The sequence below is a fragment of the Salvelinus alpinus genome, chromosome 38 (genome assembly GCF_045679555.1).
Source record: "Salvelinus alpinus chromosome 38, SLU_Salpinus.1, whole genome shotgun sequence".
Taxonomy (NCBI): Eukaryota; Metazoa; Chordata; class Actinopteri; order Salmoniformes; family Salmonidae; genus Salvelinus; species Salvelinus alpinus.
This window is the reverse complement of record NC_092123.1, coordinates 9,117,664-9,142,087: the sequence shown is the minus strand read 5'-3', so window position 1 is coordinate 9,142,087 and position 24,424 is coordinate 9,117,664.

The following is a 24,424-nucleotide window of genomic DNA, read 5'->3' as shown; positions in this document are numbered from 1 at the left end:
AGCCTCCAGTGATGATCCATGGCACGAAGCCTCCAGTGATGATCCATGGTACGAAGCCTCCAGTGATGATCCATGGCACGAAGCCTCCAGTGAGGATCCATGGCACGAAGTCTCCAGTGAGGATCCATGGCACGAAGCATCCAGTGAGGATCAATGGCACGAAACCTCCAGTGAGGAGTTATGGCACAAGGCCCCCAACGAAGGACGTCAGTCCGGAGCCTCCAGCGTCGCCCTCTAGTCCAGAGCCTCCAGCGACGCCCTCTAGTCCTGAGCCTCCAGCGACGGGCTTCAGTCTGGAGCAGCCAGAGTCTCCCTCCTGTCCGGAGCAGCCAGAGTCTCCCTCCTGTCCGGAGCAGCCAGAGTCGCCCTCCTGTCCGGAGCAGCCAGTCGCCCTCCTGTCCGGAGCAGCCAGAGTCGCCCTCCTGTCCGGAGCAGCCAGAGTCGCCCTCTTGTCCGGAGCAGCCAGAGTCGCCCTCCTGTCCGGAGCAGCCAGAGTCGCCCTCCTGTCCGGAGCAGCCAGAGTCGCCCTCCTGTCCGGAGCAGCCAGAGTCGCCCTCCTGTCCGGAGCAGCCAGAGTCGCCCTCCTGTCCGGAGCAGCCAGAGTCGCCCTCCTGTCCGGAGCAGCCAGAGTCGCCCTCCTGTCCGGGGCCCGCTGCGAGGGTCCCCGGTCCGGGGTCGGCGATAAGGGGCGCCACTTAAGTGGAACAAGACTAAGGTGGAGCGGGGTCCACGTCCCGCACCAGAGCCACCACCGCGGTGAAATGCCCACCCAGACCCTCCCCTATAGGTTCAGGTTTTGTGGTCGGAGTCCGCACCTTTGGGGGGGGGTACTGTCACGCCGTGACCGTAGAGATCCTTTTTATGTCTCTATTTTGGTTGGTCAGGGCGTGAGTTTGGGTGGGCATTCTATGTCTGGTGTTCTATGTTGTCTATTTCTTTGTGTTTGGCCGTGTGTGGTTCGCAATCAGAGGCAGCTGTCTATCGTTGTCTCTGATTGAGAACCATACTTAGGTAGCCTGTTCCCACCTGTGTTTGTGGGTAGTTGTTTTCTGTTTTGTGTGTATATCTTACAGAACTGTTTCGTTTCGTTCTCTCTCTTTGTTGTTTTTGTCATTTCAGTGTTCAGTTTATTTTATTTCATTAAAATGAACACTTACCACGCTGCACCTTGGTCCTCTTCTCCTTCTCCCGACGAAAATCGTTAGAGTGGCTTTTGGCAATAACGGGTCGATATTTATAATATGGATGTAAGGCCGTGGCAATAACACCTTTGTTTCACAAACACGAACAAACAATAGTGTCTTTCGTTAAGGTAAATAACTCACGGTGAACGGGGCATTTTCAAATCGTACAATAACACAATATGGATACACATTACTGTCCTACTGTACATGCACCTTTGTTATGCAATGTACATTTGTCTCCCTGCTTGTTTGTGGAAGCTAATTTGAGACGTGTGTGTGTTCAGTAGAGTCTGTCGCAACAAAAAGCATCCTCGCTTCCCTTTATATTTGCTAGACAAAATGATTGCTTGTGTTGGTTTCTCTCAGAAGTCTGGGCTGGCCTACATCTCATCCTCCCAGATGCTTTGTGTTAATGTGGAGTAGAGAGTGGGAGGACAGTGACACAAACAACTTCACAGTCCTCGGACTACCTCACAGTGTCTTTGTGGAACCGGGATCGAGGTAATGCGTTTGTCAACTGCAGTCTACACCAGTGTATTTCTTGTAGTGCTGAGAAATAATTGTTTGAAGTGGGTGGCAATCAACTTCACTATTTTCAACCTTTATTTAGCTAGGCAAGTTAGTTGAGAACAAATTATTATTCACAATTGATGGCCTACCCCGGCCGAACCCGGACGACGCTGGACCAATTGTGCGCCGCCCTGTGGGACTCCCAATCACGGACGGATGTGATACAGTCTGGATTTGAACCAGGGACTGTAGTGACGCCTCTTGCACTGAGATGCAGTGCCTTAGACCACTGCGCCACTCGGGAGAAGAACTCGAAATAAGGAAGGAGTCTCCTAACTTGAATTCCACATGTCTGACTCTTAAATTCCAGGCAAAATCCCTATTGACATCAATATCAATGTAAGATTTACAAGAGTACGCAAGTTAAATGCACATATTTCAACTCCAGATTACGCCCATAATACATAAACATGTGCATTCACACCAATTGAGGTGTTGATAGACTAAGAATCAAGTTAACTGGGTGGCGCTCACAGAACATATCATGAATATTACCATGTTAAAACCCATTTTAAGAATACCCTACCTTTTCGTATTGCGTTTTGACAGATATAGCAGAGCACTACAATCACTTGTCATTTGAGAACAGTGCCAAGTCAGTCAGCAGTGATTCCTTTGACGTCATCCTTTTCACCACGGGATACATTTTTTGGCACATGTTAATTCTATACCGGAATTATATCCTTGACTGTACCACTCAGTTGGTGTCAGAAGTGAGAGCACCAAGTAGAGATCCCCCATTGTCTGTGTATTCTACCACTCAGTTGGTGTCAGAAATGGGACCGTTCTCTGTCACCATACACTTGGCGCTCTGTGAGTGAGTTGGCCCGGTCTTCCTATTCCCAGCTGTGCTTGAACCCCCTGGTGCTTGTGTGTGTAAATCACCTGGAAACGTCCACGCCTGAGAGGTATCAGCAGAGAGCAGAGTGGTGGCCTCAGGAGGAGTCGTGCTGTGGGGAGGTCTACACGCTCGGCTCAGCACAGGATTACAGGTTTACAGGTCTGGAGCAACGCTGCGACACTATACTGTACAAGCCGCTTCCAATCCAATTCACCTACTACCTTGCCCACGAAGGATTTTAGACATGAGAGACACACGTGCGTGCGCACACACACGTGCACACACGATCATTCACATACACACCGTTCAGGTCAATCCAATGCATTCCAGTCAGCTTTAACCTACAATTTTTTATATTAGCTATGCTAGCTATTTTCGGACAAAACTTTTTGTCAGAGCAAAAGTAGATTGAACATCACAGCATAATTGGGAGGAATGGATCCAATGCCATTAGAATGTAGAATGTAGGACGTAGAATGGCGCCGGAGAGGATGGCTGACGTTTTATGTGCTTCTAACCAACTGCGTTATTTTGTTCGTTTTTTGTTTTTGCGTTGTTTGTAACAAAAGAACTGAGTCAGGTATTACAGACTCAAACACGGCCCCTGTCCGAGTCTGTAGTAACAACACGTTTCAAGCAGACCACCATAGTCCCTGTGCCCAAGAACACTAAAGTAACCTGCCTAAATGACTACCGACCCGTAGCACTCACGTCTGTAGCCATGAAGTGCTTTGAAAAGCTGGTCATGGCTCACATCAACACCATTATCCCAGGAACCCTAGACCCACTCCAATTTGCACACCGCCCCAACAGATCCACAGGTGATGCAATCTCTATTGCACTCCACGCTGCCCTTTCACACCTAGACAAAAGGAACACCTATGTGAGAATGCTATTCGTTGACTACAGCTCAGCATTCAACACCATAGTGCCCTCAAAGCTCAAGCTAAGCTAAGGACCCTGGGACTAAACACCTCCCTCTGAAACCTCAGGAGACTGAAAAGATTTGGCATGGGTCCTCAGATCCTCAAAAGCCCCCCCCCCCCCGCCCCTTTACACTGCTGCTACTCTCTGTTATTCTCTATGCATAGTCACTTTAATAACTCTACCTACATGTACATATTACCTCAATTACCTCAACTAACCGGTGCCCCCGCACAATGGCTCTACCGGTACACCATGTATATAGCCTCACTATTGTTATTTTACTGCTCCTCTTTAATTATTTGTAACTTTTATTTCTTACTCTTATTACATTTTTTTATATAATTTTTTTTTAAACTGCATTGTTGCATACAGTTTGTAAGTAAGCATTCCACTGTAAGGTCTGCACCTGTTGTATTCGGCGCATGTGACAAATGCAATTTGATTTTGATTTGATTAGCCAGCTGAACTAACACTGCTTTTACATCACAATGTGAAATTTGCTTTTGAGTAGTTTTTTTCCCCATATTAAAGGGAGAAGTTTGAAATGTTTGAGAAAAAAGGAACCTTAAAGTTAATTGGAATGAATCCTCCACACAACAGGCAATTATGTTACTGAAGACGGACAATACTTGCTGAAAAAGTGAATATCTTAGCTCGACTCAATGTCTCATTTTCAGAAGTGTTTGGACTGTTTTGGCAGTTTTATCAGCAATGGGTCTAATTATTCTTATCTTATAGGAATATATTACAGATGCACTTATTTTTCACTCATTAACATTGTGTGCTAAAGCTGCCTTCATGAAGAAAAATCATCGTACGTAGCTTATGTTCTGCCAAAAGTAGGAAATTAACTAGAGTAACCATCTTAAAAGTTGTATGACCTACCCTCATCGAGATCCAACAGAAAGTTATTTAAGAGCCACTCACATTCATTACCTGTTATGGACATTCCTCCCTCCAGATATGACTTTGAAAGACTATAGAATTAACATCTCCTCTTTAGAATGGTCAACGCTCTCTCACCTCAAGCCTGGAAAAAGTCTTGAATTTCAAATCGCCCTCTGCGAAAAGGCCGATGTAGACGTGCAACTTTGTACTGACCTTAAAAGAGAATTACCATGATGTGTGTAAAATGACTTGATGTGTGGATTAGGGAGGGACACAGGCACTGAATAACTGTGCCACTTTGGCTCGCTGTTTCCCCTTTTTGAAATGATACTTGGAAAGGTTATTTTACTCAGCCCGGCATGAAGCCAGTAAACATCTCAATCCATCAGAACTAGTGTCGGGGAAAAGGATGGTTTGTTTTCACACTTAAAGGGAGACATGAAATAGAGTGTCCTTAACTTAATCACCACCTTGTTTTACTACATTTGCATATATTTGCATATTAATTGGACTGCAGATTAAAATTGGTTTTGTAATTTTAATTAAGTGTCCACAAAGGTATATGATTAGGACTGTTTAAAATACAGTCTGACATAACTAGAAGCAAAGGCTTTGGTGCAGATTTTTCCCTCCTCCTTTTTAGAAAGGGGGGATTACTTTCAGGGAATGTCTGTTTTATGATAGTAATTTTTAATCTTTAGTAGATTACACAGCCAAGTAGACTGTGGGGGATGGAGGGAGGAGGAGAGGGGTGGATATCAGAATCATTCTCATTTTTCAAGATTCATATTTTCCATCTAGTTGATTTCCACTGCTTGATGAGTTCATGTGCAGTGTCTTTCCTGATTGGGAAATTTAGTTCAGCCATAAATGCAGAGAATCAAATTGATTCAGTTGTAAGCAAGCAGAATGAATGTAGAATTACTTATAAATGGGGAGAATGACAGAATATATACACTGCTTATTATCTCTACAGTATGTATTTGACTTTGTATCATCGATAGGTTCCAGGTACACATCATTCAATACATTCCCTTGAGATTGAGGCACACCCTTGGCAGTGGTCAATAAAAAAAGATATAAGATATAAAATCATTTATCTTTCTTCTCCCTGTGTTTTCATAATTTTCTCTCTCTCAGTATGTGTAGCTCATGATTCTGATGCTGTCTGGACCAAAAGAGTATGACACGTTGCCACCGTAGCATTTGGTTGATTGATGCCAGCAAGCATTTGGCCTCCCTTGATAAGAAAAATACAAAAATAATTAGCCAATCAGCGTTGAGCTGAGCTCAACTGTGGGTTGTCCTGAAAAAGCTAAATGTCCCCCAAGGGAGGCCAGTTGAATTTGGCTTCCCACCAATCAAATCAAATCCTAAGCAAAACGTCATCATTTTCAGAAAAACGTGTCTGTTTCTGGTCTGCTTGTGTTGATGTCCTGCAGTAGCTAGCTTGCTAAATTGACCCTTTCCTAAGCCATGGATGGCGATGTGGATTTTGACTTAATTCTCTGTACAGGCCAATGATTATAACGGCGATTCTGATGTAACCATAAATTAATATATTGTGCCACTGGCCTGAGACGATTGAAGTTCAATATGTAGCCTAGTAGTCTCAGGTTAACTAGCTAGCTAACTTAGCTGGTTCATTGTTGCCTATGCGAGGAAGTTAGGGTGGCAAGCATTTTAGCTAGGTAGCCGATGAAAATAAAAACCAAAAGCGTACTGTATGACATAGACCGTTTTGCCAATATGAAAGAGAAGAGGATAGAATTGGCGATCAACTAGTCTACAAGTAGGGAGAGTCAACTTGCACGCAAACACACACACAGAAATCAGTACCATGGACAGCACCATGTTATTTAGCAACATTGATTGGACTGAATTATTTTTGGTGTCGTTAAGTTTGTTTTCAGTGTATTAAACTAAGTGCATATAGCCTTGTTGATTTGATGATGTTTAAATGTTGAAGTTAAAATGGTGCTGGAATAGCGGAGGCAGGGCTCCTGTTATCTTTGTGCTGAGTTGAGGTAACTCCGTGGTTCTAAATCAGTAGTTGTTTAGTAAACTTTATTCAACGGATGGGCCTAATGCTGAATACTGATTGGTTAAAATTCCAGCCGGTGTCTATTCCAGAGGTTACCACCGGCTAAATATATGACGTTAAAATGCCTATTTACTCTGTTCCATCTGACTCATGAGCCCAGCCAGGCACTTTATAAACTTGATCGCCGCTATAAAAAGCATCTAGACGTTATCTCACATTTCATTTAGACTAATTTGTATAAACCTTGCTGTCTGTCTCTCTGACATTTGAAACATGACTTCAATATTCAAACTCGAGCTCCAGCTGTCCCATAGTAATGAACGTGTCGGGAGTCGGGATGAGACAGACAGGCAGGCAGCGTTTGTCAGCCAGTCGAAATCATGAATCAGCTGACATCATTTTTATGGATATATACAAAGAAATGTTAATTGTTTTTTTTTTAAACGAAACGAAGTGCAGCTAGTTTGCAGTCTTTCCAGCTTCCGTTTGAAGTGATTGTGTTAGCTGTGTTGTTGGCTATCTATGCCAGGCAAAATTATCTCATTGTTATGGACGTATCCAAATAAATGTCACAAGGAAACAGCTTAAACAAATGCAAATGCGGCTACTTTGCTGTTGTTCTGGCTGCACTTTTTGACGTGACTGTAAATGATCCTTAGTTGGCTAGCTAGCAAGCAACGGATAAGAACGTTGCCAGCAGGTATTGCAATGGAACGTTTAGAACGAATGACTGGGTCGCGTCCATAGATACAGAACCAAAAGACTGAATGACTGGGTCCCGTCTCTAGCAACAGAACCGATAGAACGAACGACCAGCCGGATTGGGTAGCAACCCTACATTTGTTTCTGGACTATATCTCGTGGAAGGATGCAATAGTATGAATGAAATCATCAAAATAATGTTTTTAATGAAAATATGTCAATCATTATTAGAATATGTTGGTCACCCATTGTATAAACGTGATAATTCCCTCGAAGCCGGTGTTTGGAGACTTTGACTCGGGCCTAACAACACCCATGCCAATATATCCTCCAAACACCAGCAGGTAGGTCATAGAACTATTTGGTACATGATTATTTGCTTTGTGGACTTCACCGGACAGTTTGTGATGAAACAAATGTATGTGTAGTTGAATTTACTCCACCACTATGTGACTGTTGTCTTTTTGTTGTCACTGCCTTATTGTATATCATGGTGGTGTATGAACGAATGGGTTATAGAGAGAACAACGCAATTATCACAACATAGGTTGTATTATGGCTTTTTTACTGGCTTGGCTTGCTCAGTGATTTTACCCACGCACCACTCTGGCCCTTGGTTATATGTATCATCACTAAGGTTCATCCTTGCTCTTAGCTGAGGTCATCATTTTTGGCAATTTGATGTGAAGGTTCTGAATCATTGCAGGGTTCCGGAATCGTTGTAGGGTTCCTACTGACTAACCTGCAGCTGGGGTACAGAATACGCTTTTTACTCTGAGACTATAATGAATACAGCTTTGGCAAAGTCTGATAGCTTGACATGTCAAAGACATTCTCAAACACAATTTTTTGATGCAATTATAGTGAAGTCAGGGTAGTATTCTGTAGACTCTGAGGGAAACATAATATTATGGAAATATTTCTTTGGTGTGGTCTGGAAAGTTTTTGAAAAACATTTGGAAGCATTTTCCTCATAAAATACTTAACTATTTAAGTGACAGGATACTGTTTCTAGGTTTTTGGTCCTCTTTTGTCTCAAAGCATAGGGAAAACAGTTAGTTGGCAATAGACTCCATTTGAAAGATACAATTTTGACCATATTACCCAACTTTTACTACTATAAGTATTACTGTATTGTATCTTTATAGTCTCGGTATGGAAGGCAAGATATATTGGAAATGCTGATGTTTTGTTGATACTTACTCTTCCACCGGTGTATCCATTACACAAGCAAACTCTATGAAAACTAGTAAGAAAAAACAGAGCCCATGTTTCTGAACACCACATTACAGAGTAGTGCATATTTTTGCATTGCTTTTCATAGCAAGTGTGACTCTTGATGCCGTCAGTGCACTTGATCACCACTTCAACTGTGGATTAGGAGACAAAGAAGACTCTTCTTCCCTGGTTGCAATCTGCTAGATAATGCCTGGCGTGGAATTGGCCCCTCATTAACCACTCCTTAACCACCTCTCTGATGACGAGCTCCTCTGTCATCTATTCTACTTTTCAAAAGCTGCCTTTTGGGAACCCTTAAACTCACCATGCTGGTTTCACTTTTTCCTCCCTCGCTTTTTTAAATTGCCACTTCTTGAATTACTAAGCTGTCCTAATAGGTACAACCTGTGCGGACTGTTCGAGGGATCGCTTTTTGAATTCGTTTGCCTATTTTTGTGCGGAGGATAAATGCTATCCATGATGCTCGGTTGGTAACATGCAATCCTGTCATAAATTAATCTGGCCCAAAACACAAGCCTTAGTGCCAGGACTTCAAATGTGGCTTCAATTTCTTCAACATTGACATCAGCATCTTTCCATCCTCACTCTCTCTGTCCTTACGTTCTCCTCACTCAACCCCCCACCCCACACACACTTTATGTCTCTCTTTGTCCAATTGACAAAAGAAACGGAACTTGTCAGTAGCACTGTTAAACTTGACTATGAATGAAATCTCTGTCCAGTGCCCTTTGGGTTTTCTGTTTGCTATCAACATTCCCTGTTAACATTCTGTGTAGTATCAGAGGTGGGATAGAACACCACCCACTTTTGCAGAGGGGGAAAAAGATGGAGGAGAAAGGTGCAAATCACAGAAGGCCAGCGAACATTGTCTAAGCAACATAGGTGGTAAGTGATGGATGTTTCATCCTTTTATGTCTGAGCATTATCATAAATAAAATAGGACATAAACACAAGCCTTTGCTCACTAATGGAATTTGTCAACATGAAAAAATAAGCATTATATTGTGCTCTTCTCCTCTCTCTCTCTCTCTCTTTTCTCTCTCTTCGCTGATGCTTTGCCAAATACTTATCCCCTCTCTTGTGAACATGTAGCATTAACTCAGGGGAACTCCTGGGAATCGCAGTGCATAATGACATTACCTCTGCGCAAACAAATAGGGTCAAACTCTCAAGGAGAAGAGTATTAGAACCATATTTTGCTAATTATGTGGCAGGTTCTTTCCTGCATCTATGGAGGCTGTCGAATAGCGTGGATATGCATATGTCAGCATGACCAATCCTGATTTAATATGCGACCGAAAAAGAGCTACGAAACGCAAACAAACAACACAGTAGGAGTCATGCAACACATTATCCTACTAAATGGGTTCTAGTAACACAGGGTTTAATTGAATAATTTTGGATTTCATTAAACCTTGCCATTTTCTAAATAAACATCCAATAAATAGCAACAAAAAAAATGGTTAAGTAAGCTAACCGCACCCAAGTACCGATGGTAACGAAAGGAATATGCTTTAAAAAATACACCTGTTATCCAAAACATGAGCAAGTGCATTGCCCTGTACTGAAGGTCCATTAACCATTTTCACATGCAATGTCCAGGCTATGGACCTACACCTATTCTGAATAATGGTTTCTGTTTAGAGGTGGATTATTTATGAATGATAAGAAATTGAAGCAATCCTACCCAGGGGCAAGGCCCTTGTTATCCTAAACGGTATTTTATCCACCACAATGGTATCAGCTCTCCAGTATACTCATTAGTTTTACCTGTATAATCATCCCCAGCAGTGAAATGCATGCTATTACCTATACCAGCCATGACAGAGCATTTCATATCGTAATTACTGAGCATGACTGGTGGGAATTAGTTTAGTTTACAAAATCTAAGTGGGGCCGTTATAAAATCCATGCACATTGCATACACAAAGCCTGGAGCTGTTTGTGTATGTGGCTTTATAGCAGGAATTCACTATCTATCTGCTGGAACTGCAGCAGGAAAAAGTCTTTTCTTGGCACCAGCATTATCATTCCCTCATCTGCCAGAATGGGTTGACAGTGAATTTGCACTATCAGCAGAAATATTTGTGTTTTCTATTACTACATACTCGACATTCTACAGCAAGACAAAGCATCCCGCCAAGGGATATCGATAAATCTGACAAAACAACAGCGGAGACCACCTATGCTGCATCGCTGTGTTGGCTCGAGTGTCTGCCGCGTTGGAATCAACACGGCCATATTTTTTCTGTCTGTTGCTGTGTTGGCTTGGTTGGCCACCTACTCTAATATCATTAACAGAAGTCCTCCATCTTGTAATCTCCTTTAAACTGAGCAAAGCATAGCTGGATTATTGCTGCTAACATCCTCATGAATTTTATTCTAAGGTAAATTAGGATTGAAAGAGGTAGGGCTTCACCACTAGTTAATCTCTCGCTCTCTCTCTCTATCTCTCGCTCTCTCTCTCTTTCTCTCGCTCTCTGTCTATCGCTGCATGAAAGTCCCCTCATTCTCTGTTATTCCTCCCCTCCTTTTCCTCCCTCCTTTTTATGATGATAATTCCTAGCAGTTTGTTAATCGACATGTGTCCTGATAAGTAGTGGACTTCATCCTCAGATTATAGCTCTTACTTATTGCAATAGTGGGCTGGCAGGAAGGATCAGTGGTTCAATGGATCACTGTTTCTCTCTAGAGTCCAACTGTTAACAGGTGTAGACGGAAGTATGGCGCACCGACAGTCCAAATCGCCTTTGTACTCCCTGTACATTAGAAGTACAGGAACCCATGACATCTGATGTGGATCAGCTGGTACCTAAAGGGATTTTCATATTTGATTCAAAATGTCTGACCAAAAGGAATAACTCGTACTAAACAAAAGAAAAACGGCAACACACGACAAAGAAGGGAAAATGAACTAACCGACAGTGAAGGCAATTTATCGCTGGAGCACGGTGCTTGGGCTCCCCTCCATCCAGATTTCCCAAAAGGTATATGCTTCAGTGTAATTCATCACATGCCCATACTGCTAACTGCTCTTTCTCTACATGAAATGTGAAACACTATGAGAGAGCATTTTTACAAGGCGTGGTGAATGGGTTATTATTTTGCCAAGCTCCCAATAGATTTCCCAACACTGTTTTTAGCTATTACTACACGAAGGCCGGAACTCAAGCAATGCTCATTTCACAACTAAAACAATGTAAACATAAATCACTTTATCAATTTAACATGCAATGATATAGAATGTTATAGACGTGTTTAGGAAGTTAAGTAAAGGGTAGAAGTAGGTCTACACCTGCAATAATGAATTCTTCAATAAATGGGGGTGTCATGTCACAGAAGCCATGGCGCACGGAAGCCTGTGTTCTAAAGTTCTTCACATGGATTTATATGGGACACCTGAGGATGACTCCTCTCAGCCCTATCTCAGAGTCAGAGTTCACACAGTCAGCAACAAGGCTAGTTGAGCCATTTTTCTCTCAAAGCTGTGAAGTTCAGAGAGGGTGGGTGCATGTGCGGCAAATGAGGGATATTTAATGCACAGTAAACAACTAAAGCACTCCAAGCTTTAAATCCCAAGGGAGGAGGAGATGTGGACTCAGTCTGGTGAGTCTCTCCTTTCCACTCACAGTGGGAGATGGCAAATGCCATATGTCCTGAGCACAGCGCTTGTGTTAATCCTACGCTGGGCTGGTCCAGAGCAGCCAGGAAGGCCAGCATCCATCCATCTGCCTGCCTGCCTCTGTGGCCCTGTCCTAACCCCTTTAGCCTCCACTGGGGATGAGGATGGCCACATCAGAATGAGGCAGTGGCCCAGGTTACAGAGGTTAGAGGCATGGTGTTATGCAGGGCAGATTTTTGAAATTTTTATTTCACCTTTATTTAACCAGGTAGGCTGGTTGAGAACAAGTTCTCATTTACAACTGTGACCTGGCCACGATAAAGCAAAGCAGGTCGACACATAGAACAACACAGAGTTACACATAGAATAAACAAACATACAGTCAATAATACAGTAGAAAAAGTCTATATACAGTGTGCGCATATGAGGTAAGATAAGGGAGGTAAGGCGATAAACAGGCCATGGTGGCGAAGTAATTACAATATACCAATTAAACACTGGAGGGATAGATGTGCAGAAGATGAATGTGCAAGTATAGATACTGGGGTGCAAGGGAGCAAGATTAATAAATAAATACAGTATGGGGATGAGGTAGTTGGATAGGCAATTTACAGATGGGCTATGTACAGGTGCAGTGATCTGTGAGCTGCTCTGACAGCTGGTGCTTAAAGCTAGTGAGGGAGATATGTGTCTCCAGCTTCAGTGATTTTTGCAGTTCGTTCCAGTCATTGGCAGCAGAGAACTGGAAGGAAAGGCGGCCAAACGAGGAATTGGCTTTGGGGGTGACCAGTGAGATATACCTGCTGGAGCGCGTGCTACGGGTGGGTGCTGCTACGGTGACCAATGAGCTGAGATAAGGGGCTTTAACTAGCAAAGACTTATAGATGTACTGGAGCCAGTGGATTTGGCGATGAGTATGAAGCGAGGGCAAGCCAACGAGAGCATACAGGTCGCAGTGGTGGGTAGTATATGGGGCTTTGGTGACAAAACGGATGGCACTGTGATAGACTGCATCCAATTTGTTGGGTAGAGTGTTGGAGGCTATTTTGTAAATGACATTGCCGAAGTCGAGGATCGGTAGGATGGTCAGTTTTACGAGGGTATGTTTGGCAGCATGAGTGAAGGATGCTTTGTTGCAAAATAGGAAGCCGATTCTAGATTTAATTTTGGATTGGAGATGCCTAATGTGAGTCTGGAAGGAGAGTTGACAGTCTAACCAGACACCTAGGTATTTGTAGTTGTCCACATAGTTGTCCACATAAGTCAGAACCGTCCAGAGTAGTGATGCTGGACGGACGGGCAGGTGCGGGCAGCGATCGGTTGAAGAGCTTGCATTTAGTTTTACTTGCATTTAAGAGCAGTTTGAGGCCACGGAAGGAGAGTTGTATGGCATTGAAGCTCGTCTGGAGGTTAGTTAACACAGTGTCCAAAGAAGGGCCAGATGTATACAGAATGGTGTCGTCTGCGTAGAGGTGGATCAGTGGAATCACCAGCAGAAAGAGCGACATCATTGATGTATAAAAAGAAGACAGTCGGCCCGAGAATTGAACCCTGTGGCACCCCCATAGAGACTGCCAGAGGTCCGGACAACAGGCCCTCCGATTTGACACAATGAACTCTATCAGAGAAGTAGTTGGTGAACCAGGCGAGGCAATTATTTGAGAAACCAAGGCTGTTGAGTCTGCTGTGGTGATTGACAGAGAATGTGGTGATTGACAGAGTCGAAAGCCTTGGCCAGGTCGATGAATACGGCTGCACAGTATTTTCTCTTATCGATGGCGGTTATGATATTGTTTAGGACCTTGAGCGTGGCTGAGGTGCATCCATGACCAGCTCTGAAACCAGATTGCATAGCAGGGAAAGTACGGTGGGATTCAACATGGTCGGTAATCTGTTTGTTAACTTTTCTTTCGAAGACCTTAGAAATGCAGGGACCTTAGCAAGGCAGGTGTCACGTTCGTCGTATGGCGGAAGAGAGGAGGACCAAGGCGCAGCGTGATAGTAATACATTCTTCTATTTATTTACCGAAACGAAGAACACTTGACAAACTATACAAAAAACAACAAAACGAACGTGAAGCTATATACGAAAAGTGCAGACACAGGCAACTTACACATAGACAATAACCCACGAAATCCCTAAAGAATATGGCTGCCTAAATATGGTTCCCAATCAGAGACAAAGATAAACAGCTGCCTCTAATTGAGAACCAATCTAGGCAACCATAGACATACAAACACCTAGACTAGAAAACACCCCGTAAACATACAAAACCCCTAGACAAGACAAACACATAAATCCCCCATGTCACACCCTGACCTAACCAAAATAAAAATAAAAAACAAAGATAACTAAGGCCAGGGCGTGACAGCAGGCAATCTTTGGGAATCTCAGATGATACGAAAGAAAGGTTTAACAGACTAGTAATAGGGGTTGCAACAATTTCGGCAGAACATTTTAGAAAGAGAGGGTCCAGATTGTCAAGCCCGGCTGATTTGTAGGGGTCCAAATTTTGTAGCTCTTTCAGAACATCAGTTGTCTGGATTTGGGTGAAGGAGAAATGGGGGAGGCTTGGGCAAGTTGCTGTGGGGGGTGCAGGGCAGTTGACCGGGGTAGGGGCAGCCAGGTGGAAAGCATGGCCAGCCGTAGAAAAATGCTTATTGAAATTCTCAAATATAGTGGATTTATCGGTGGTGACAGTGTTTCCTAGTCTCAGTGCAGTGGGCAGCTTGGAGGAGGTGCTCTTATTCTCCATGGACTGGAGACTCCATGGAAATTGTGTACCACAATTTTTTTGAGTTTTTGCTACAGGATGCAAATTTCTGCTTGAATAAGCTATCCTTAGCTTTCCTAACTGCTTGTGTATATTGGTTCCTAACTTCCCTGAAAAGTTGCTTATCACGGGGGCTATTCGATGCTAATGCAGAACGCCACAGGATGTTTTTGTGCTGGTCAAGGGCAGTCAGGTCTGGAGAGAACCAAGGGCTAAATCTGTTCCTGGTTCAATTTTTTTTGAATGGGGCACGCTTATTTAAGATGGTCAGGAAGACACTTTTGAAGAATAACCAGGCATCCCTACTGACAGGATCAGGTCAATATCCTTCCAGGATACCTGTGCCAGGTCGATTAGAAAGGCCTGCTTGCTGAAGTGTTTTAGGGAGTGTTTGACAGTGATGAGGGGTGGTCGTTTGACCGGAGACCCATTACGGATGCAGGCAATGAGGCAGTGATCACTGAGATTGTCACGTCCTGGCCATAGTGCTTATGTGTTTTGCTTGTTTTAGTGTTGGTCAGGACGTGAGCTGGGTGGGCATTCTATGTTGTGTGTCTAGTTTGTCTGTTTCTGTGTTCAGCCTAATATGGTTCTCAATCAGAGGCAGCTGTCAATCGTTGTCCCTGATTGAGAATCATATATAGGTGGCTTGTTTTGTGTTGGGGATTTGTGGGTGGTTGTTTTCTGTGTCAGTGTTTGTGCAACACGGGACTGTGACGGTTAGTTTGTTTTGTTATTTTGTAATTGTATATTGTTTTCATGTTATTAAATCATGGAAACTTACCACGCTGTACATTGGTCCTCCGATCCTTCTCGCCTCTCCTCGTCCGATGAGGAGGACGAAATAGACTGCCGTTACAGAACCACCCACCAAACCCGGACCAAGCAGCGTGGCAACGGGCAGCAGCGACAGCAGCAGCGGTACCAGGAGGAATGGACGTGGGAGGAAATTCTAGACGGTAAAGGACCCTGGGCAGAGCCAGAGGAGTGTCGCCGCACCAAAGCGGAGCTGGAGGCAGCAAAAGCTGAGAGGTGGCATTATGAGGCGCTAGCAAGGCAGAGCGGCTGGAAGCCCGAGAGGCTCACCCAAAAATGTATTGGGGGGTGGCTAAAGGGGAGTGTGGCGAAGTCAGGTAGGAGACCTGCGCCAACTTCCCGTGCTTACCGTGGAGTGAGAGGGCGTCGTACTGGTCAGACACCGTGTTATGCGGTGGAGCGCACGGTGTCCCCAGTACGCGTGCTTAGCCCAGTGCGGGCGTCGTCGCACTGGTAGGGCTAGGTTGGGCATCGAGCCGGGTGTCATGAAGCCGGCCCAACGCATCTGGTCTCCAGTGCGTCTCCTCGGGCCGGCGTACATGGCACCAGCCTTACAAATGATGTCCCCGGTTCGCCAGCATAGCCCAGTGCGGGCTATTCCACCTCGCCGCACTGGCAGGGCTACGGGGACCATTCAACCAGGTAAGGTTGGGCAGGCTCGGTGCTCACGAGCTCGTGTACTCCTTCACGGTCCGGTATATCCGGCGCCACCTTCCCGCCCCAGCCCAGTACCATCAGTGCCTACACCACGCACCAGGCTTCCAGTGCGTCTCCAGAGGACTGTTCCTCCTCCACGCACTCTCCCTGTGGTGCGTGTTTCCAGCCCAGTACCTCCAGTTCCGGCACCACGCACTAAGCCTCCTGTGCGTCTCCAGAGCCCTGTACGCACTGTTCCTGCTCCCCGCACTAGCCTTGAGGTGCGTGTCTCCAGTCCGGTACCACCAGTTCCGGCACCACGCACCAGGCCTACTGTGCGCCTCAGCAGGTCAGAGTCGGTCGTCTGCCCAGCGCAGTCTGAGCTGCTTGCCTGCCCAGCGCCGTCTGAGCTGCCTGCCTGCCCAGCGCCGTCTGAGCTGCCTGCCTGCCCAGCGCCGTCTGAGCCATCCGTCTGCCCAGCGCCGTCTGAGCCATCCGTCTGCCCAGCGCCATCCGAGCCATCCGTCTGCCCAGCTCCATCCGAGCTATCCGTCTGCCCAGCGCCATCTGAGCCTCCCGTCTGTCCCGAGCCGTCAGAGCCGCCCGTCTGTCCCGAGCCATTAGAGCCGTCCGTCAGTCAGGAGCCGCTAGAGCCGTCAGTCAGTCAGGAGCTGCCAGAGCCGCCAGCCAGTCAGGAGCTGCCAGAGCCGCCAGCCAGTCAGGAGCTGCCAGAGCCGCCAGCCAGTCAGGAGCTGCCAGAGCCGCCAGCCAGTCAGGAGCTGCCAGAGCCGCCAACCAGTCAGGAGCTGTCAGAGCCGCCAGCCAGTCATGAGCTGCCCTCCAGTCATGAGCTGCCTTCCAGTCATGAGCTGCCCTCCAGTCATGAGCTGCCTTCCAGTCATGAGCTGCCTTCCAGTCATGAGCTGCCTTCCAGTCATGAGCTGCCCTCCAGTCATGAGCTGCCCTCCAGTCAGGAGCTGCCAGAGCCGCCAGCCAGTCAGGAGCTGCCAGAGCCGCCAGGCAGTCAGGAGCTGCCAGAGCCGCCAACCAGTCAGGAGCTGTCAGAGCCGCCAGGCAGTCATGAGCTGCCCTCCAGTCATGAGCTGCCTTCCAGTCATGAGCTGCCCTCCAGTCATGAGCTGCCTTCCAGTCATGAGCTGCCTTCCAGTCATGAGCTGCCTTCCAGTCATGAGCTGCCTTCCAGTCATGAGCTGCCCTCCAGTCATGAGCTGCCTTCCAGTCATGAGCTGCCCTCCAGTCATGAGCTGCCCTCCAGTCATGAGCTGCCCTCCAGTCATGAGCTGCCTTCCAGTCATGAGCTGCCCTTCCAGTCATGAGCTGTTACAGAGATCTTGGTTGAAAACAGCAGAGGTGCATTTGAAGGGTAAGTTGGTTAGGATGATATCTATGAGGGTGCCCGTGTTTACAGCTTTAGGGTTGTACCTGGTAGGTTCATTGGTAATTTGTGTGAGATTGAGGGCATCAAGCTTAGATTGTAGGATGGCCGGGGTGTTAAGCATGTCCCAGTTTAGGTCACCTAGCAGCACGAGCTCTGAAGATAGATGGGGGGAAATCAGTTCACATATGATGTCCAGAGCACAGCTAGGGGCAGAGGATGGTCTATAGCAAGCGGCAACAGTGAGAGACTTGTTTCTGGAAAGGTGGATTTTTAAAAGTAGAAGCTCGAATTGTTTTGATACAGACCTGGATAGTAAGACAGAACTCTGCAGGCTATCTCTGCATTAGATTGCAACACCGCCCCCTTTGGCAGTTCTATTTTGTCGGAAAATGTTATAGTTAGGGATGGAAATTTCAGGGTTTTTGGTGGTCTTCCTAAGCCAGGATTCAGACACGGCTAGGACATCCGGGTTGGCAGAGTGTGCTAAAGCAGTGAATAAAACAAACTTAGGGAGGAGGCTTCTAATGTTAACATGCATGAAACCAAGGCTTTACGGTTACAGAAGTCAACAAATGAGAGCTGGGGAATAGGAGTGGAGCTAGGCACTGCAGGGCCTGGATTAACCTCTACATCACCAGAGGAACAGAAGAGGAGTAGGATAAGGGTACGGCTAAAGGTTATAAGAACTGGTCGTCTAGTACGTCCGGAAAAGAGATTAAAAGGAGCAGGTTTCTGGGCGCGATATAATAGATTCATGGCAAAATGTACAGACAAAGGTATGGTAGGATGTGAATACAGTGGAGGTAGGCCTAGGCATTGAGTGATGATGAGAGAGATGTTGTCTCTAGAAACATCATTTAAACCAGGTGATGTCATCGCATGTGTGGGAGGTGGAACTGAAGGGTTGGCTAAGGCATATTGAGCAGGGCTAGAGGCTCTACAGTGAAATAAGACAATAATCACTAACCAGAACAGCAATGGACAAGGCATATTGACATTAAGGAGAGGCATGTGTAGCCGAGTGATCATAAGGGTCGATTGAGTAGTGAGGCTGGTTGGAGACACGGCGATTCAGACAGCTAGCGGGCCATGGCTAGCAAGCTAGTCGAAGGGCCTCAGAGGGAAGTCGTGACGGGGGGAGTCTGTTTATAGCCTCCTCGCGCGGAGCCTCCTCGTGCATTTACATCGGTAGACCAGTCGTGATGGATTAGTAGGGTTCCGTGTGGTAAAGGGGACCAGTCCAATTGGCAGAATAGGTATAGTGGCCCAAGAAAATGTCCGATGGACCTATTCAGCTAACAGCCGATATGCTCTAGACAGCTAGCGGGCCGCGGCTAGCAGGCTAGCAGATGGGCATTCAGGGGACGTCTCGACGGAGGGGCCAGTTGAATAACCCCCTCGGGCTGATTACATCGGTAGTCCAGTCGTGAAGGACAGGTGGGGCTCCGCACCGGCAGTAAAATGGGTCCAGGCTAATTGGCAAAATAAGTATAGTAGCCCAGGAGTGGCTGATGGAACTCTTCAGCTAGCCGGGAGATGGGCCTAGCATGAGCTAGCTCCAGGCTAGTTGGTGCTTGCTTCAGGACAGAGACGTTAGCCAGGAGTAGACACTCGGATTGCCGCTAGCTAGCTGCGATGATCCAGGTGAAAAGGTTCAGAGTTTGCGGTGGGAGTCCGGGGATATGGAGAGAAAATAGGTACGGTATGCTCTGGTTTGAATCGCGTTGTGCAAACTGGTGAGAGTTTTCCGAGCTAAAGGTTAGCTGATGACCGCTAGCAGTGGTTAGCTGACTACTAGCTAGTAGCTAGTCAGCTGGCTAGCTTATGTTGGAGTTCCGATTCAGTAGTAAAGGAAATACTTTAGAAAAAAGCAGATCCACACCACATTGGGTGAGGCGGGTTGCAGGAGAGTATTTTGAAGTTGAGGTTTAGAAAAAATATATAAAAAGATATATACATGGGACACGACAAAGACGAGGACAAAGACGTCTGACTGCTACGCCATCTTGGAATTACTTTATGGAAGCCCTGGCCTTGATTTAACTCTTCGATGAACTTTTAATTTCCTAGCCCAAGCTTCATTTTGGGGACTGACTGTCTACAGATGTAGGCTATTAATTTAATCCAGTTGGCTACAGCAGGAAAATAATTGTGGTGCAACAAGAAATGTGAATTATTATGTGGATTATAATTAATGGACATTTTTTTGGGGTTGATACATTTCATCAGGGTAAATTAAGTCTGACATTTTAAAGTGGAAATGACATACTTTAGAAGCCTTTATAAACTTCTAATACACTACATGTTTGCAGTTCCTGCTGTGCAAGAAAATACTCAGCAACAAAAAAGTGATCAAATTAAGATCCTACGTCTCTAGCTGCACTGATTAAACCATGTGATTTACATGACTAGAGTCTTTACTGTTTAACTTGTTCTGTATAATCGCTGACCTCGACCTTTCAACAAAAACACCAAACACTGGAGTGTGGAATTGGATCATCAATGACATTGGTCCTATGAAAAGCAATTATTTTCATTCAATATAGACCAATACTGCCAAAATATACAGTGATATCACAATAAAAAAATAAAAAAATAATATCTACCTTAATTTGCAAGAATAAACATTACTCAACCAAAAATGAAAATAGCTATATTTCTTTAAATAGAGAGAATAGCCAGTGTCAAATACTAAGAAATGTGACCTGAATTAAAAATATATAATATACAGTATATATATTTTTTGAGAATGGCGGTTTTTAAGGAATCCTTTGTGGGTGACACAGAAGAGCATCACGGAGGCTCTGTTTGTCAAGCCAACATTAAGGCCTAATTTTGAAAATCGAGCGTGCAGTCAATTTCCAGCAGCTAGCAGGATGCCTTGGGGTAAAAGGTAGAGTCTGACAGGAGGGCTAATTCTGTCTGCCTTATTTACGCCTGTGCATTATCCATGAGCACTCAACTGACACACAGACAGTGGGATTGGAAATTAGACCCAACGTTGCCTCACCGTTCAGAATTGATGATGACACCCAGTGTTTGTTGGGCATGTGAGCGTCTGGGAGCTGGCATGAGGTAGAGAGAGCGGCAAACCTGGGGAAATACATATTTTTAATAACAGTCAGCAAGGTTAATGTAGTTTACCTTGGAGAGTTGGCAGTCAGTGAGTGGAGCTAGCGCCTGGGAATGTTGTGGCGGGGTTATGATGACAGGAGAGCCGACAGTAGAGAGACGTTTGTGTGCTATGTGGTGCTGTTACCTATGGTAGCTGTATACAGGATCTCACTCTGCCCCCCCCCCCCCCCCATCTGAAAGCTATTTGTTGTACCAAAGAGGCAGGCAGCATAAAAAGGAGGGAAAAAATCAAACTGTTAATACTATTGTGTGCCTACAACCATCTGTCACTGCTAGCCTGGAGATGAGGGGAAGATTACGAGGAATAAACAGTGAGCTACAGAGTATCGGTGAAGCCTCAGGGCAAGAAGAGAAGGGGGAAAAAAACAAAAAGGCGGAAAAACTCATGTGGGGACATCAAAGACATTCTAATTCTGAAGCAGTCAAGGATTACAGTTTGTAACCTGTGCTGACAACAGATAAATGACAGGCAATATTAAAGGAACGCTCCAAGGGTCTTTCTGAGAAGACAACGATGATGTTGATGACGTTGTTGATGATGATGACGATGGTGGTAGTGATGATAATGATAAGTATTTTGTATTGTATTATTTTTAACAGATCCACCAACACAACCAACTGTAAAAAAGTTTATCTTCTTGGATGCCAACGGCTTAAGGAAGGCATTTGGTAGCTCCTGGGGCATCCGCAGATCTCCTTTTTAAATTGACCGTGAAGGCTCTTAGAATTCCTATTCAAGCAGGATATTCTCTTTAAACCTACCATTTATTGCTTTTAGAAGACAAACCTCTCATGGCTCAAAATACAGTGCCACTGCTTTTAGAGACCTGAGCCTAGGGACAATAACGTAGAACAGTGGAGACAACCTTTGCCAGGATTATGCTCTTGGTTGGTATATGAATTTGGCACCTAAGAATCTTACGCCCGATGCGTCACAGAGAGAGAAGCAGAAAAACACTGTGGTTTGTTCATTGACATGTTTTATTCAATCGTGTTATTGAAACTATTCACAGTCAGTCTCTGAATGATATAACTTCTTAACAAGATGCGTTTTGAAAGATTTACTTTACCTAGGTGTAGTGTCTGGGACTGGCCAGTGAGTGCACACACGGTGTGTGAATAAATGTCTATGCCACTTCACACACTCCAGCTGCCCTTAGCACTGACCTTGTCATTGTGGCCCACTGCTGCCCATTTTCCTGTTGGACAGCTCAGGTCAAGGTCTCCTTCTCAAGGTCTGACCGACGGGCTGTCACGTCAAACCCAGCCCAGACCCCTGTCAAAGACTGCAGGCTCGGCCTCCACACCTCACACGGTACCCCTGGCCCCCTCCCTCCCCCGTGACACATACCCCTGGCCCACACCCTCCCCCAGAGAGTGACAGCCAGGTTTGTCACTGCTAATGCTCCTAGCTGTATCGTTAACAGTGGAACATGTGTATTTTGACATTGGCCAAATGTAATTATTATACTGTATACACAAATGTTATAGGATTAATCAGGTATTGACCATTTAATTTCCTTTGGCCATGGGGTTATCACACTGTATACACAGAAAGTAGCTAATGGTCATTGGAGCGTATTGATAATTTCTATATTATGAAAAGAAAAAGTAATTATAGGGACGCAACCACTTTATGGTCCAATGATGGTGTCTGAGTAGAATGTATTGTAGTAGTGGCTATTAAGGTGATATCGAAGAACAATGAGGTATGGATGGAACATACTATATCATCCAGTCACTGACACCTCCAGTATTTTCCTTTGAACAAAGCAGCACCCAATCCCCTGCTATTTTGGACCTTCTTCATTAAGGCCGATGGTGATTTCACTAGCTAGCTTTTAAGTGTCCCTCTAATTAGGTGTCTATATTTCTGTATCTCGTTATTGAATTCATTTTATATTGTACTATATAGTAAATAGTGTTTGAATTTTAAAACACACCTCTTGGGTGCAACATAAAGGCGAATTTTTAATAATATTTTCTGTAAATGAAAGGATCCTGCATTTTAGCTTCAGAATGCATTCTAATGAGTTTTTGCATGGGCAGGTTCTTAAGCAGATGCATTTTCTAATTATTGTTTTATTTAGCTATGTCTGTACATCTCCTTCTCTGGTCACAGCACGACAGACAGCTTCTTGGGGATGGAGTGGCAGGGGGGACGAAAGGAGGCTTGAGAAGAGAAAAAAAAGCAACGGTGGTGGTGGTGTTGATGGCCGCTGGTTTCCCTGGGCAACCAATTTATTTATTAGAGGCCCGGAATGAGATGTGTTAATGTACCACGTAGCATACCTGCTGATAGGGAGACTCTCCTGTTTCAGCCTGGGTTGACAATTAAGACCTGGGCGACTGTAGCCAGGGGTTAATGCTCCTCATTAAAGAACTAGGTCATTAGTGTGGAATCAAGGCTCTTAAGGCGGCATGGGGAGGGGAGGGGGGTGTTAGGGGGTGTACTGGGGTGTTGGGAAGGGAAAGGGGGCGAGGGGGGTTGGCATAGTAAATTCTGCATCTCCACGAACACAGCTCTTACATTAATTAACCTCCCTTTTCCTTGTTGAAAAAAAAAACTGCTATCATATATACACATGGCTGTACACCAATTAATTGCAAGAAAAATAAGCTAGTTTACCGTCATCCCAGTGGTCGCCTTGTCTTCCTGTGCGGGAGTTCTATTATTTCAGGGAAGGAGGGAGCAAGAAGAAAAAAGACAAACAATTCTAATGTCTGTATGATGAGCAAAAAGGGTATTAAAATTAAGAAGGGAATCATGGGCAGGAATCAGCTTTACCACAGGGGAAACGAGCAAATAAAAGCCACGGAAATGAAAATAAATAAGCTTTGCTAATACCTCACCTTAGGAGTCTCTCTCTGTACCCAGTTGAATCAGGGGTATTTAGAAGATACTTCTATACCAGCATTATTAAGCTGTTACACAGGGCTTTGACCTTCAACAGAAAGCCCTTTGTGGAACAAATCCATGTTCTTTGCAGTAAGAACAAGGCGAGTGTTTCATGTCACTTGACCAACAGAAGCTGCTGAGACATGAAACCTGGTCCCACAGCTGGTTGTAATTGAGGTACAGTTTGGGATGATTAAACAGTGATTTGGAGTCCAGTACTACAATACTTGATACTCTTTTCTGTAAAGCTCCTTAAGGAGATGTCTGCCTCAATTGGTAATAGGTAGGTAAAAATACTTTCCCTGGATAGTATTCCCCACAATGACAGTGGGAAGGTATTCAGATGGGTTTTGGTTTAAAACCCATACTCCATGCGAAAACATGACAGAGGAATCACCTCAAAGACAGCTTTTCCAAACGTTACTCATTTCTTCCTGGTATTTTCTTTGTACAAGGTTAACGTTACAGTAACGTGTTGTTCCTGTTCTTATTTTCTAGTTGAGCTTTATAGAGACGGAGATAATTGGTTCCCTAGTTGTAATTCAGTACATTTCCAACCATAAAAGTGAATACAGTGTATAATTGACATTAGACAATAAAGTGAGGAAAGGAAATGCTCCCGTTTCTGTTTATAGTCACAGTATGTAAGGGTAACTGGCCACCAATTAAGTTAACTAAAAGAGTACCGTTCATTAGGTTTATTAAAATGCATACACGTGGGGGGTAATGAAGTAAATAGATGAGATCA